The sequence below is a fragment of the Eubalaena glacialis genome, chromosome 15, assembly GCF_028564815.1.
Source record: "Eubalaena glacialis isolate mEubGla1 chromosome 15, mEubGla1.1.hap2.+ XY, whole genome shotgun sequence".
Classification (NCBI taxonomy): Eukaryota; Metazoa; Chordata; class Mammalia; order Artiodactyla; family Balaenidae; genus Eubalaena; species Eubalaena glacialis.
This window is the reverse complement of record NC_083730.1, coordinates 56,001,572-56,014,986: the sequence shown is the minus strand read 5'-3', so window position 1 is coordinate 56,014,986 and position 13,415 is coordinate 56,001,572.

Below are 13,415 nucleotides of genomic sequence, written 5' to 3'. Positions count from 1 at the left end.
AAAACTGTTAAGGTAGAGAACTAAAATTCTATCTAAACCAGATCTTTTTGTTCTTTCCACTATATCACACAATTCCCTTAAAAACAAAACCAAAATCACTTAAAAGTGTGTAAAAATACTATCCCAGTGACTATATTATTTTGCTTCTCTCTATATAATTTTCATTGTATGTTGCTAATTAAGAGTGAAGTTAAATAAGAAACCTTATATAGCATTATAAGATCTATACTGATGCTTTTTGTGTATTGTAGAAGTATTCGTACCTTGAATGCTGCTGAATGGTACTGGCTAATTCTACTCATTTACTAATTTGCTCATATATTTCCATTTCTGAAAATGTTGCCGAAAGCTGTTAAAAGGGAACAATGGGCATATTTTTAAAGTTTAGTAAATCAAAACAACATGGGCACATGCTAAAGATTAATTTGGGATCATTTACATATATGGCATTCTAAAACAAAAAAAGAGGAGGTACTTTTTTTTGAGTGCAGAAAAAGGAATGCAACCTATTTCTTGCAAGGGCATAGGAGCGGGTCTCATATTCTCACACATGGCTTTGTTTTCAAATTCTTGAAAGTGCAGAAATTCTTTTAATTTAAAGGTGAGCCCATGGAAAATCTGGAACAGCTGTAGAAAACCGTAGAGGAACGCAGTGCCACAGCCACTTTTCCAGTTTGTGACACCACCCCAGGGAGATCTGACCCTCTGCTCAGCACTGTTCTAAATTATCAAAGAGGCACCCCTGTCCCCATTGCTACAAACGAGATGCTTCCATGGAATTGATAGTCTCATTAACTGCTCCTGCCTAAAGGTTGTAAAGTGCAGAGAGGAACTCAGATAACCCTTTAGACATGAGAGAGACTCCAGGCTGTCCAAGAAAGAAGGCTCAGAGCGGGTCTAAACTCAGCCTACTAAATAGTAAGTCTTGGGAAACAGCCATATCTCAATCCACTCTCCCAGGGACCTGGCAGAACATCACCACAACTTTCTGCAAGGTCATGCAAAGTTTAAGTGATTTTTACTATCCCACATTCCGACGTGTCCTTCTCTGTCGATTCATTTCCCATGGTGATTCATCATTCTTTATTTTATTTATTTATTTATTTTTAAAATTATTAATTAATTAATTTATTTTTGGCTGTGTTGGGTCTTCGTTTCTGTGCGAGGGCTTTCTCCAGTTGCGGTGAGCGGGGGCCACTCCTCATCGCGGTGCGCGGGCCTCTCACTGTCACGGCCTCTCTTGTTGCGGAGCACAGGCTCCAGACGCGCAGGCTCAGTAGCTGTGGCTCACGGGCCCAGTTGCTCCGCGGCATGTGGGATCTTCCCAGACCAGGGCTCGAACCCGTGTCCCCTGCATTGCCAGGCAGACTCCCAACCACTGCGCCACCAGGGAAGCCCCCATCATTCTTTGTTTATGGCACCTTTATTAGTTAACAACGTCTCATCTCTCCTAGTAATTGTGCTGCTGCATATTTTTGGAAGCTTCCGCGGTCACTGTCAGGGACTGAGGGATTTTCATCAATGTTGAAGGGAGAGTTTGAAAATCCTGTTCTCAAATGAGACAGGTAAAAAATGGTCTTATTAGGATTCCTGTTTTCAATGTCCAGAGAAAAGTCCCAGGGAGAGAAACACAGATAACAGAGCCTTGCATTGTCCACTGGTGAGATTTGTACATTGAAAGTAGGCTAAGCTAGAGTAATCGGCTTAATCTAGCCATAAATAGTGTATGCAGCTCTTCATTTCATTAACATCATTAACCAGGGCCCATCAGGAACATGGATTGAAATCACTGGGCCCTTTCACGGTTTCCTCTGATGCTGAATTTAGCCACCTGCGCGGAGAGTGCCATGAACTGCCTGACACTGATACACGAGTGTCAGAGTGATTCTTTCGCTACCTGTTGGTTTTTTTTTTTTTTTGCCAATAGTTTTGTAGGGATGGGTTGTCTCCTAGCATCTACCTCCTCCTCCCGGCTGTTTTGATAAAGAGAAGAAACGTCCTGGAATAGCCCAGGAGGTGGCCTGAGTTTTGCTGGCAGCCTCTGAAGTAGCCACCACTGTTTGCACGTTCCCCAGGAAGAAGAACACGGGGTGGCTTTGTTCTGCCCACACTGGAGAGGCCCCACATCCACGGGGTTTGCGTGACCAGACAGTGGCTTTCTCTGGCTTTCGTTAAGGAGAGAAATTTCTTCCTTTTAAAGGACGTCATGCCTCACCCATCACTCATATGTGGGCATGTGCTGCCCCCTGAAGACGTCTATGCCACTAGCTGGAAATCAGACCTGTTAGCCCAGAGCGTTAGTTTCCCCTCCACCCCCAGCCCCACCCGCGACCCCCCAACCCCTCCCAACCCCCGGTGTGGGGGGGTACCTAAGAGGCTCCCTGGCCTGCGAAGAACCAGCCATCTGGGTCTGCAGCGAGCAGTGGCCATCTGGCTCCAGCTAAAATGTTGTCAGGAAGGAATATGGGCCTACTGTGGAAAGAACATCCCATTTTCCGAAAGAAGCTAGGAATACAGAATCTTGCATGAAATCCCTGACTTTTCAAACTTGGCAAGCTAACTCGGTTAAAAAAGAAAAACAAAAAAAACCACTCTGATGGCAGGCCCATGAGTAATATATACAATGCTTTGTGCAAATTAGGAAAAAACTCGCCTCTGGGCAGATAAAGCAGGGGAAAAAAAAAAAAAGCAGTCAGTGCATGTGTGCCAAGTAAAAGGTACTTCTGGGCAGTTGTTCCCTGTGCCAGGCGCTGGGTTTAACAAGAGCGTCCTGGCCAGGGTTCAGCCTCCACTTGCCCGCTGGCTGCGCGCTGCGCGAGGTACATCGTGCATAGCTGCAGGCGGGTCTCCTTCAGCCGCCAAGTCAGTCTCTACAGGCCAGATTCTGCCCCTGGGCCTCTGCGGGGGGCGGGATGGGGTGGGGGGGGCAGATTCACAAACTCTGGGTGATGGAGGAGAGAGCAAGAGAGCCAGGAAGCCAACAGAAATTGCAGGCCTATCCTTGCTAAGGAGCCATAAAATTTTAAAATAGTTTTTCTACACTGTGTCCCAAACTTGCTCTCAGTGGTCCTGGGGGGTGAACGGTGAATCAGTTGGTGAGTTTATTTTAGACAGCATTTTTCTGAGGTTATTGCACTCTGTATGTGAGGAGGATGTCTTTCTGAGTACACTTCATCTACGATTATTTTTAACATGTTTCCTCTACTGGTCTAGTATGGATCAGATCCCTTTATAGAAATTATTTCTAACTCTGACAACATCCTGAAAAGATGTTGTTTTACAGATAAAGATACCAAGGCTCAGAGAAGTAATTTTTCTGCCAAAACCAGCTAGAAACTGGCTCTGTTCTGGGCTTCAGACTTCGGTCTGTCACTAGGAAGCTATTGCTGCCCTAAGATGATATGATAACTCTGTTACTTCTAACTGAGATTCCAAAGGCTTTAGCTTTTCTCCCTAATGGCACCTAATCAAGATCTGTGTTATTCAAGTACATGATGCATGGAAATCTCCTATTTGGTGCCTTCTCCCTCCTCCTTTTTATTTCTTGATAAATGCAAGAACAGGGACTTCCTTGGAGATCCAGTGATTAAGACTGCGATTCCAATGCCGGGGGTGCGGGTTCGATCCCTGGTCGGGGAACTAGGATCCCACATGCTACATGGCCAAAAAAAAAAGCAAGAACAGTTCTTTTACCAAGCAAAGGATGCATCTGTGTAGTGTATAACTTTGAAAATAACAACATCACCAGATGGACATATCCCAGTGAGTGTTGTTCTTTCAAAACACTGGGCTGCTATGGTGATTAGAGACTTATTCCAGCCATACTGTCATCAGTCACCACCTTTCTTCTCTTTTGGAAGAAACTTCAAAGCCAGTTTACAAACCATTCAGAGAAATTAGGCTCATCATTTCAGTGGCATTGATGGTTTTAAATGTCAAATGATAACATCCAGCTTTTCCAGCCACTCTGTCCATCAGATTTGACTACAAATCACTTGAGGCTATTTCCAAAGCGTAGGTCCAGTCTCAGTGGAGTTAGATTTGCCTCTTGAGAATGTTCCGGAGAATATGCTGGAGGTGTTTAGATTGTCTCCGAAAGAGAACTTCCAAAAATATTCTGAGCCCAGCAGTACCATTGGTTAAACGTGACTTTTGAAGGGGACACATGCATTGGGGAGTGGACAGGTCCTGACAAGCTGGTTAAACTAAAGAGTTAAGGTGGTGGGCAATGTATACATTTCAAGTCTAGACTTAGGAGTCAGACAGACAGGATTCAAATCTTTCTTTTACCACTTACTAGCTGTGTAACCTTGCACAGATTACTTAATCTCTTCATGTCTCAGTTAATGCTTTCGTAAAGTGGAGATAATTATTGAATATGTAGAAGCTCCTACAACAGTGGGTGGTACAGAGTAAGTGCTATTTAAGTGTTGGCTATTGTTAAAATCACACATAGCACTTTATAGCATCACCTCGAATTATAAATGTATCAGGCAAGATCCATAACAGGGCAGACATTTTCTATAAGTGTCATCATCAACTGTAGTAATAAAATGTTCTTACGTAGGATAAATAATTTTGTTTGGTTGTTAAAATCAAAGTGCAATTTGCCACGTCTAAAGGTTCTCTATCTAAATACATTGCATTTCAGATATAATCTGTAAAAACCTCGAAGCACTATGCTGTACACCTGAAACTAACACAATACTGTAAATCAACTATACGTCAATAAAAATAAATAAATAAATAAATACACTCAATTTCATTTTACATCCAGGAATCCCAAATGAAAATAGAGATGCCTGGTAAGGTATCACAATATCAATAGCTTGAAATACCTGTGGCATACTGGCAAAATATTCATCCAACCCATACCTCTGCATCTTTATGACAGGAACATAATCTTTATGCAGTGCAGTCCATCTTTGTGCAGCTTTGGCTGCTGAAAATTCTTCCTGATACGAAATTGAAATCTCTTTCCCTTATCATTCCTTCTCTCTGAAACCCCTTGGAGCCCTGTGGAACAAGTCCTATTTCTTTGGAGGTCATATTCCTCGAGAGAATTTTCTTTTCAGGAGAAACAGCCTTAGTTATTTTAAGCCATTTCTCTTAGGATGTGGTTTTGTATCCCCTCACCCTATTTATCTCACTGCTGTCAACAGGCCTTGATTTCTTCAGTTCCTTTTAAGATGTAAAACCCACAAGTGAGCACAGTCCTCCAGACCATAGAAATGGGTCTCCCTCCTCATTTGGTGAATTGCGCTTTTATGAATGTAGCCTGGGAACACATTCATTTTTATTTTAGTTTAGTCCTTACTTTGACAGCATACTGCACACTAAAGTGCCAAAAGAAAAGAACTGATTACCCAGAATCCTGTATCCAGTGAAGGTGTCCTTCAGGATGAAGGGGGAAATGAAGTTATTCTCAGAGGAACAGAAAAAAACTAAGAGAATTTGTCACTAGCAGATTTACACTAAAAGAATGGGCCTAAATAAACTGATTAAAAGACAGATATTGATAGAGTGGATTAAAACTACATACAGTATACAAGAAATTCAATCCAAATATAATGGTATAGGCAAGTTGAAAGTAAAAGGATGTAAAATGATATATCTTGCAAACATTAATCAAAGGAAGCAGAAGTGATATATTTATATCATATAACATAGGCTTCAGAGCTCATAAAATTATCAGGGACTGAGACAAATGTTATATAATAGTAAAAGGGTCAATCCCATGACAAGTCACAGCAATCCTACATGCCTGTGCACCAAACAACAGAGCGGCAAAATACGTGAGGCAAAAACTAATAGAACTGAAAGGCAAAATAGACAGATCCAGAATTATAACTGGAGACTTCAACATCTCTCTCTCAACAGATTGATAGAATAAGTGGACAGAAAGTCAGCAGGGTTGTAGAAAAACTCAACATCACCAACAACCAACAGGACTTAATCATCATTTAAATAACAGATATGCTAAGGGCACTAATGGAAAAAGTGGACATTATGAAAGAACAGATGTGTATGTAAGTAGAGAGATGGAAACTCTAGAAAATAGTCAAAAGGAAATGCTAGAAATCAAAAACACTGAAACAGAAATGAAGAATGCCTTTTTTGGGCTCATTAATAGCCAAGGAAAGAATCAGTGAGCTTGAAGATATGTCAATAGAAACTTCAAAAACTGAAATGTAAAGAGAAGAAAGAATGAAAAAGATAGATCAGAATGTGTAAGCGGACTTCCCTGGTGGTGCAGTGGTTAAGAATCCGCCTGCCAATGCAGGGGACACGGGTTCGAGCCCTGGTCCGGGAAGATCCCACATGCCACGGAGCAACTAAGCCTACGTGCCACAGCTACTGAAGCCTGCACACCCTAGAGCCCGTGTTCCGCAACAAGAGAAGCCACCGCAATGAGAAGCCTACGCACTGCAATGAAGACCCAATGCAACCAAAAAAAAAAAAAAAAAAAAATGTAAGAACTGTGGGGCAATTACACAAGGTATAACATATGTATAAAGGGAATACCAGAAGGAGAAGAAAGAGAGAAAGGAAAAGAATAAATATTGAAAATGATGATGGCTGAGAATTTTCCAAAATTAATGATGGACACAAACCACAGATCCAGGAATCTCACACAACACCAAAAATCTGCATGTAATTATCAAACTGTAGAAGTGGTGATCCTTTTGTAATGTATAGAAATATTGAGTCACTGTGTTGTACACCTGGAACAAAGAGTGTTGTAGGTCAATTATACTTTAATTAATAAAATAAATAAATACCATACTATGTTACCATAAATGATAAAATAGGGTGTATTTACAGACCCATGTTTAAAACATCTTTTTATTTTTATGAATCTCCTTTATACTTTTAAATACACATTAGCTAAACACCATGGTATTTTAAATGCTTGCTATTTAGTTAAAAAATGTCCAAGGATCTCTTAATATTTAAACTTAAGTTATGAAACTGGAAAGCAATGACATGTGCCAATGACATTACAATTAAAGCCTTTCATTATCAAATTAAAAAAAAAACTGCATAAAATCAAAGACAAAGAGAAATTCCCCAAAGAGGCCAGAGGCGGAGTGGGGGAAACACCTTACTTTTAGGGAAACAAGGATAAGAATTGTACTGACTTCTCTTCAGAAACCAGGCAAGCAAGAAGAAAGTGGAGTGAAACATTTAAAGTGCTGAAAATAAAAAACATTAACTTAGAATTCTGGGTTCAGTGAAGTAATCCTTCAAAAGTGAAGGAGAGTGCTTCCCTGGTGGCGCAGTGGTTAGGAATCCGCCTGCCAATGCAGGGGACACGGGTTCGAGCCCTGGTCCGGGAAGATCCCACATGCTGTGGAGCAACTAAGCCCGTGCGCCACAGCTACTGAGCCTGCGCCCTAGAGCCCATGCTCTGCAACGAGAAGCCACCGCTCTGAGAAGCCCGTGCACCGCAACAATGAGTAGCCCCTGCTCTCAGCAACTAGAGAAAACCCGCGTGCAGCAGCGAAGACCCAGTGCAGCCAAAAATTAAATAAATGAATAAATAAATTAAAAAAAAAAGTGAAGGAGAAATAAAGACTTTCTCAGATAGGCAAAAATTGAGGGGATTAGTAGACCTACCACATTAGACCTGCTTTGTAAGAAAGAAGTTCTTCAAGAGAGAAGGAAAATGATTTAATTCAGAAACTAAGATCTACATAAAGAAAAGAAGAGCATTAGATTTACTGTGCGATTTTACATCTATGTGGAATCTAAAAAACAAAACAAGTGAACACATGTAACAAAACAGAAAAGAGTCATAGATACAGAGAACAAACAGGTGGTTGCCAGAGGGGATGGGGGTGGGGGAGATGAGTGAAATATGTGAGGGAAATGAGGAGGTACAAACTTCCAGTTACAAAATAAATGAGTCACGGGGATGTAACATACAGAGTGGGGAATATAATCAATAATAATGTAATATTTTTGTATGGTGACAGATAGTAACTAGACTTATCGTGGTGATCATTTTGTAATATACAGAAATATCAACTCACTGTGCTGTCCACCAGGAACTAACATAGTGTGGTAGGTCAATTATACTTTAAAAACAAACAGATTAGGACTTCCCTACTGGTGCAGTGGTTGAGAATCCGCCTGCCAGTGCTGGGGACGCAGGTTCAAGCCCTGGTCCGGGAAGATCCCACTTGCTGCGGAGCAGCTAGGCCCGTGTGCCACAACTACCGAGCCTGCGCTCTAGAGCCCGTGAACCACAACTACTGAAGCCAGTGCACCTACAACCTGTGCTCTGCAACAAGAGAAGCCACCGCAATGAGAAACCCGCGCACCACAATGAAGAGTAGCCCCCGCTCGCCGCAACTAGAGAAAGCCCGCGTGCAGCAACGAAGACCCAATGCAGCCATAAATAAATAAATAAATAAATTTATATAAAACAATATAAAAACAAACAGACAGACAAACTCATAGGAAAAGGACCAGAGGCAGGGGGTAGGGGGAGGGCGAATTGGATGAAGGTGGTCAAAATATATAAACTTCCAGCTATAAGATAAAAAGTACTAAGTTTGGGGGCTTCCTTGGTGGCGCAGTGGTTGAGAGTCTGCCTGCTAATGGAGGGGACACGGGTTCGAGCCCTGGTCTGGGAGGATCCCACATGCCGAGGAGCAACTAGGCCTGTGAGCCACAACTACTGAGCCTGCGCGTCTGGAGCCTGTGCTCCGCAACAAGAGAGGCCGCGATGGTGAGAGGCCCGCGCACCGCGATGAAGGGTGGCCCCCGCTTGCCGCAACTGGAGGAAGCCCTCACACAGAAACGAAGACCCAACACAGCCAAAAAAAAAAAAAAGTACTAAGTTTGTAATGTACAACATGATTAATATATACTTAACACTTCTGTATGTTATGAAAGTTAAGAGAGTAAATCCCAAGTGTTCTCATCACAAGGAAAAATATTTTTTTTCTTTCTCCTTTATTTTGCATCTATATGGGATGGTGGATGTTCACTAAACTTCTTGTGATAATCATGTCATGATGTATGTAAGTCACATCATTATGCTGTACACCTTAAACTTATGCAGTGCTATGTGTCAATTATAGCTCAATAAAACTGGAAGAAAAAAAAGAAGAGCATTAGAGAAAGAATAAATGAAGGTAAAATGAAATCTTTTATTTTTCTTGTTCTTAACTGATCTAACACCAATTAAAAGACAGAAACTGACAGAGTGGATAAAAAAACAATACCCCACTATATGTTGTCTATAAGAAACTTACTTGAAATATAAAGACACAGGTCGGTTAAAAGTCTAGATATTCCATGCTAATAGTAATCAAAAGAAAGCTGAAGTAATAATATCAATTTCAGATGAGGCAGACTTCAGAGCAAGGAAAATTATCTGGGATCTAGAGGGGCATTAAATAATGATGAAAAGATCAATTCTCCAAGAAGACATAAAATTCTTATGCACCTAAAAACAGAGCATCAAAATATGAGGCAAAAACTGATCCATGTGTGAAGAGAAATAGATGAATCCACTATTATAACTGGAGATGTTAACACCCCTGTATCAGAAATGGACAGATCCAGGAGGCAGAAATTCAGTGAGGACATAGCTAAACTCAACAGCACCATCAATCTACTGGATATAATTGACATCTATAGACGACTGCATCTGAGAACAGCAGATGACATATTCTTCTCAAGCTCACGCAGAACTTTCACCAAGATGGACTACATTATGGGGCATAAAACACACCTTAACCCGTTAAAAAGAATAGATCTCAAAAAGCATGCTCTCAAGCCACCGCAATGAGAAGCCCACGCACCACAGCGAAGAGTAGCCGCCGCTCACCGCAACTAGAGAAAGCCTGCGCACAGCAACGAAGACCCAACACAGCCAAAAATAAATTTAAAAAAACACAAAAACAAAAAGACAAAAAAACAAAAAACATAGCGCTTAAGAAAAAAAAAAAAGCATGCTCTCAGACCACAGAGAATTAAATAAGATAGAAAAATAGTAGGAAAATTGCAAAATATTTGAGATCAAACAATAATACACGGGTCGAAGAAGTCTCAAGAGAAATTAAAACATATTTGGAACTAAATAAAAATGCCGTGGGGGGACTTCCCTGGTGGTCCAGTGGTTAAGACTTTGCCTTCCAATGCAGGGGGTGCAGGTTCCATCCCTGGCCAGGGAGCTAAGATCCCACATGCCTCGGGGCCAAAAAACCAAAACATAAAACAGAAGCAATATTGTAACAAATTCAATAAAAGACTTTAAAAATGGTCCACATCAAAAAATCTTAAAAAAAAAAAAATGCAGTGGGATACAACGAAAAGTGGAGGGAAATGAAAAGCGTTGAATGCATATGTTAGAAAAGAAGAAAGATCTACAATCAATAGTGTAATCTGCCACCTTGGGAAACTAGAAAAAGAAGTGGTATATCTGGGGAAATTCCTTGGTGGTCCAGTGGTTAGCACTCTGTGCTTCCACTGCAGGAGACATGGGTTGGATCCCTGGTCGGGGAACTAAGATCCCATATGCCTGGGATCTGGCACAGGCAAGGCTAGAGGACACAAGTAAGCTGCGTGAGGAGAAGGCCCCTGTCATCCATCAAATTGCACCAGAGCCCCTCCCTCAGCTCATACCTGTGCCCACGTGGGGGTAGGTGGTCCTTGATGGCTAGCTGTTGGAAGAGTAAAAATGCTGAAGTTGGTTCAGGGATACGTCAGCTTTGGTACAACGGACCATAGGTTCATTACACTCAAAGGTGGACCAGAAAGATATCAGTGAAAGAGGAAACCCTCCCAATGGACAGAATTTCTGATAGAGCAGAATCCACTTTGTGTGGAAAGAAAAGTGGCCTGAAATTCGAATACATGTGGGCTCTGACAGTGGTGACCAATCAGCTGGCTGATTGTTCAGGACTCTGGAAAAGGAAACATCAGGGATAAAAAGATCTGGAAAAAAAGGCACACAGATGGATTTATGGCAATGGGTAGGAAGTGTAAGGAATTCATATTAACACCTATCAGAGCATTTCTATCGTATAAGAGATGCCAAACAACTAGGAAGATAGAATGACTTGGCCAGTTGATGCCAGTCTACCTCTGTCATTGCCACCCTAGGGCTGGCACAATACGCACATGAATGGAGTAGTCATTGGGCAGAGACGGAGGCTGTGCATGGGTCCAGCAGCTCGGACTCCCATTCATGAAGGGTGATACAGCTACTGTGGCCACCAAATGGGAACAGCACCATCCCCCAAGGAGGCCAACAGGCCTCCTGGTGTCAAGTAGTCTAACTGGATCCCTTCCACCCTGGAAAGATGAGCGACTCATCTTGACTGGACTTGACACATATTTTGGTCAAGGTTTTGCCTTTCTTGCTTGTGGAGCTTCAGCCAGCACCACAGCTGAGTATTTACTGACATAGGATCCCACATAATATTCCATTGGACCGAGGCACCCACTTTATAGGAAAGGAAGTGCAACAGTGGGAATTTAGGCCCAGAGTCTACTGGTCCAATAACACACAGAAGCTTTTGACCTGAAGGAGCAGTGGAAAAGCCTGTTGGAGATGCTGCTGAGGGGCCAGCTTGGGCATCACAACCAGTGAGGATGCCTTGCCACCCTCCAGGATGCAACACACACTCAAAATGGATGGCCATTATATGGTGTGGTGTCACGTGAGTCCAGCAAATCAAGGGCGGAAGTCATTCCTACCACAGCTGCCAGGCATTTACCGTTTATTTTGTGCTGCCCGTCCCCACAACTCTGGCCTCTGTGCATTTAGAGATCTTGGCTCCCAGAGGGGGAATGTTCCCCTCAGTAGGCACAGCAAGAGTCCCATTAAATGTCAAACTATGCGCGCCACCCAGTTACGCTGGGTTCCTCGTGCCGAGAGGGCGGCAGTCCAGGGAAGGTGTCACCACCATGAGTAACTGCTCCTGGACGTCAGAAGGATGCAGAGCTGTGGGAAGAACATGGGGATAGTATGCTTGGCACCCAGGTGACACACTTGAACGTCTCTTGGGGCTCCTGTAGTCAATTTTGAGGGCAGAGAGATGTGTGCAGCAGCCAGAGCCTGAAAGGGGCATGGTGATTAGGGGCCCAGACTCCTCAGGGATGAGGATCTGGGTCATCCCACTAGGCAAGTCACGTGTCAGCAGAGGTGCTGAGGGTGAGGGGAATCCAGACTGCGTGGTTGGGGAGAAGGATGAGCACTACTTGTGATCTCGAGACCAGCTGCTGTGACAGAGGCGGCAGTTCATCCCTCTAGATTTCCTTTTATAACTTTCCCCCAGGAAGAAAGATCCATCAGAATCCTGAATCAGCCAGTAGATCTAAGTGGTATAAGGTGTGGGGTGCAGTGGACACCGTGGGGCCCTGCCCTGATCTCCCCTCTGGCCTGTCCCTCAGAACTGAAGTCATCCCCCAGGTGCTGGGAGTCTTGACAGCTAATAGTCTGCAACTGAATTCCCTCTCCCAGAGATTGATTGCCCTTGGCTGAGGACAACCACCTTGCTCAAGGTCATACCCCCTTCCTAGGGACAGATGTCCAGTGACTGTCAACCAATGACAAGTTTTAAAGGCCCAACTTCCTCGTCACAATTTGGGTCATCTGCAGGGTCACCCTTGCTCCAGAACTCCCCATGAGATCAGCTGAGGCCTTTGTTAGTGACCATATCATAGCCCAATTTCTCCCTCTGCCCAGTCTTGGTTTCTTTCCCCCTCACCCATGTGATCCAGAGAACTCAAATAAACTTCCTGTACACAAACCTAAGACTCAAAGAGTCTGCTTCCCATGGAAACCAACCTGCAACAATTTAAAGAGTTGGACCTATCCCATCCTCAATCTTCTCATCTTAGACATAACTAAGATGACTTTAAGGAAAAAAAAAATTCCTTTACTGTCCTCTGCTCATTTGGGGCATTAGCTCCCTTGATAGCAATACAACTTTGAGACTGTCATACTTTTATCCTTGGCCTGATGCTCTGCTTTTCACCTGTTAACATTTATCATTAGAAAGCAAGAGTTTATCAATGAGCTCCCTACACAGTTTCTTTGGTATACTTCCTGCTTCTTTATTGGGACCATTTGTAATAGCCCAGTGAAAACTACTTTCTTAGTTCTTCCCAACCTTTATAGCTGAGTTGACTCATCTGCAAAAAGGTGTTTTTAAATTTTCATTGAACTTTTTGTGTTCTAATTGTGTAAAGAATGGGATACATGTCTGACCCTGCCAGACATGTATGATTTACTTCTCTTAAAATTCAAATGTCAATCTAGGTCTGCTCTAGTTGTTCCCCTGCCCCCGATTTACCCTCCATCTCCCAGAATACGTGCCGATTGAGAAGCAAAACTAGTAGTCCGTTGAGAGTTTCTTCCTTAGCAGTGAATGGGATTCAGAAATATTCTG